Below are 3,665 nucleotides of genomic sequence, written 5' to 3' on the forward strand. Positions count from 1 at the left end.
AGAGACCATGTATTTTGGTTGCCAAGATTAACAATCATATTGTTTGACAAAAATGTACAAAGTTATATGACCATCTATTCTGAAATCTTTTTATTTGGTCGGCAACAAATTACTGGAGCCAAATAAGGAGGAGGACATGAGAGGTAGGCTACATTGCAGGAGCGTCTAATTGTGTGTATGAGACTGTTTCAAATCAAATTGTATTGGTCACATACACATGGTTAGCAGATGTTAATGCGAGTGTAGTGAAACGCTTGTGCTTCTAGTTCTGACAATGCAGTAATATCTAACCAGTAATCTAAAAAATTCACAACAACTTCCTTATACACACACATTTGAAGGTATGAAGAAGAATATGTACATATAAATATATAGATAAGCGATGGCCGTGCGGCATAGGCAAGATGCAGTAGATGATATAGAATACAGTATATCCATATGAGATGAGTAATGTAGGATATGTAAACATTATTAAAGTGGCGTTATTTAAAGTGACTAGTTATACCATTATTGGCCAAAGATTTGAGTCTGTGTTAGAGCCTCTCTATGTTAGTGATGGCTGTTTAACAGTCTGATGGCCTTGAGACTGCACCTGTACTGACCTCGCCTTCAGTGATGTTAACGATGTGGGGTTTTTCCCCCTGTGATTTTTGGCCTATGGGGCTTTTTATTGTGGGTGTTGCCTCAAAGTGCTATAATAAGGAGCTGAGTGGGATGGTGAAACTGAGGAAGATCTACTCTAACCAGACATTGGTCATTAAAACAGAGCATGTGGACTGTTGTAGGGCCGACAACATGCGAGGAAAAGAAGGAGGAAAAATCAAGTCCAGATGAAATGTAGATATTTTATGTTGACTCACTGACGTTGAATTTCTTACCTTGTCACAGTTTGGCATGGATAATGTCTTATAGCTTTGATTGAGGGTAAAATGGCTTATCTTGTGGCTAAACTCAAATATAACCAGTCTATAACTGCGGAATGCCACATCCTGCTCTCTCAAATCTGTCTGTGCATTTGTGTTGTTGATTTTCATTTCCTAAGGATATGGCTTCATCTGGGAATGTTCCACGTCCCATGCCAAGAAATTCCTTTCAGTCCCAGTCTCAGAGACCTGCCAACTTAGTGAGCTCTGGATCAACAAGTAAGAATAGTGATGAAGATGTGAGGAGAAAAGTAGGTTTCCAGAAGTACAAGAGAATAGGCAGTTGTCTGCATTTCTTAGCATACTCCGTGGAGTCAAATCCTTAAATGCACATTTTATGTTTCTCTTAAACTGATAGTGTGTATTAATCTGACATTTGTATCGATGACCTCCTTTGCAATCCCCTCCACCCATCCCGACCACCCGAACCACTCACCTTATTTGAACTCTTTTGTACCTACCTCTACAGGCCTGCCATCATTGGTCAGTAATTGAGCTCTGAAGCCCCCTCTGCCACCGGCAGAGCAGGAGAGGCCTGTCACCACATCTCCCCAGCCCTGACTCAGTGTGGGCATGACAGTGATCATGGACACTCAAAGAGGAAGGTGTGAATATCTCAAAAATGATCCTGTACTCTTACATTATCTTTACCAGTTATGTTCTTATTGCTTAACCATGCCCTCCTGTGGTGGATGAAATACATTATTTTCTTCCAGGGCTGCTGATGTTCTCTTTGACAGCTTTGCCTCTGATGAGAGAGTCGGCATGAACCCGTTTTGAGGTAGCTAGTAATTGCTATTGCTAGAGACCTGAACAAGAAGCAGAATCCACACAGATAAACTACAATGACAAACAAACAATATATTTATACTACATTCTCTTCCTCCATAGACAGTGTGGAGCTCAGGCCTACACAGATTCGACCCCAGAATCAAGAACTGCTACTTCCGTATGAAGAAACTGAAGGATCATATACTGCACATGTAGCCCCATGGGATGTCTTGTTTCACGTGCTGAGCTACCCTAATGCCACCATAGATTCTGTGTTGGCGTGAGACTTAAACCATGACGTCCCCTTTCATATTTACATATAGATTCCTCCAAGTGGGGGAAAATATCATACAACAGTACACAAAGACAGAATTTGTCTTTGCTTTATGTGTTTGCAAAGGTTATTAGGAAAAAAGGAATGGGACATCTGAACAATACATTAAATTACCTAGTAGTAAATTTCAATCTATGAGTTGCAGTAGATCTCAAGCATGGTTACTCATCATGTAAGGCTGACTCGTTGCATAATGTAATATATCCCTCGCACATTAATAACTTTTTAAAAGTTCCAGCACATGATTTTAGGACTAAAATATGAAATTCATCTCACCCCATGGCCATCTCTCTCTTCCACTCACCTAGCTCTCCTCTTTCCCGTCATGCATTAGTCACGTTAAATTTGCTTTGCTCTCTGTCTGGACAGGGCAAAGCGTTCTGTCTCAAGGCTTAATGCTGACACACATCTCTCCCTTCAGTTGCAGCAATTCTTTCCAGACAACACAATCCTGACAGCAACAGCAATGAAAACTTTTCACAGTCAGAGGTCTTGGTATCAGGCATTAACATAGCACTCTGCATTGGTTAAATTCATCCTGCTAAGTAGCGGTGCAGGTCATTAAGGTCAAATAGTAAAGTTTGGGACCAGTTGCCAGGTTTTTGGCTACTTACATGGAATGGCTCACTGATAGTAATCCATGATAATCAACAATTTCAATAAGCAATTCTCTACGGCTGGCCATGCTTTCCACCTGGCTACCCCAACCCCGTGTCACGCCTGCTCCCGCTCTTCTTCCCTGGCACTCGTGGGCGCCAGGTTGCCCTGCATTACTCACTCCTGCCACCATCATTTACGCACACCTGCCATCACGCGCTTCAGCGATATTGGACTCGCCTGGACTCACTCAATCACCCGTTTATTACCTCCCCTATATTTGTCAGTTCCCCAGCTCTGTTCCCCGCGGCTGCATTGTTTGTCATATGTCCGTGTTACTGTGCTGACGCTGTTCCTGTCTTGTTCTATGTCGTTTCCCGAATAAATGTCTGACTCCCCGTACCTGCTTCTCCTGTCCGGCGTCAGTCCTTACAGAATGCAGCAGCCATCACACGAAGCATTGGGGAGTACTGTTGTTCCGGTTGGTGGTGACATCGGTCCTGGGTCACCGCCGATGGAACCGGTGGTGCCTAGCCAGCTTCCACGCCCTAGCTGGCTCGAGAGGTTTCCTTGCCCCGGTTGGCTCGGAAGGCGCCCATCCCACGTCGGGCTTCAGCCGGATTGTCAGGTCTTGTTCGCCCAGCCGGCCCATGAGTTTTCTTGTTTTGTTGGTGACGTCGGGCTTGGATTCCACTGCCAATGAAACCAGGTGTGCCTAAGCCAGCTCGTTGGGCTTCCACGTCCTAGCTGGCTCGAGAGGTTTCCTTGCCTCGGTTGGCTCGGCAGGTTCCCATCCCAAGTCATGCTCCGCTGGATCATCGGGCTTCCACGCCGCAGCAGGATCGACAGGCGTTCATGCCTCAGCTGGATCGTCAGGCTCCTATGCCTCATCCGGCTCACCAGGATGAGGCCTGTCTTGTTCTATGTCGTTTCCTGAATAAATGTCTGACTCCCAGTACCTACTTCACCTGTCCGGCATCGGTCCTTACACCCCGACCAACAGCTCTGCATCCCCCGCAGCAACTGGTCCAAGCCCCCCC

At 45.2% G+C, this 3,665-nt stretch overlaps 1 long non-coding RNA gene across 1 annotated transcript; it reads left to right on the top strand.

The window, feature by feature from the left end:
* Positions 1 to 1,049: 1,049 nt before the first annotated feature.
* On the top strand, positions 1,050 to 3,665 carry LOC120066739. The gene is made up of 3 exons (XR_005478790.1): positions 1,050 to 1,528; positions 1,640 to 1,704; positions 1,815 to 3,665. It is a non-coding gene; the product is annotated as an uncharacterized LOC120066739 (long non-coding RNA).

The sequence above is a fragment of the Salvelinus namaycush genome, chromosome 21 (genome assembly GCF_016432855.1).
Source record: "Salvelinus namaycush isolate Seneca chromosome 21, SaNama_1.0, whole genome shotgun sequence".
Classification (NCBI taxonomy): Eukaryota; Metazoa; Chordata; class Actinopteri; order Salmoniformes; family Salmonidae; genus Salvelinus; species Salvelinus namaycush.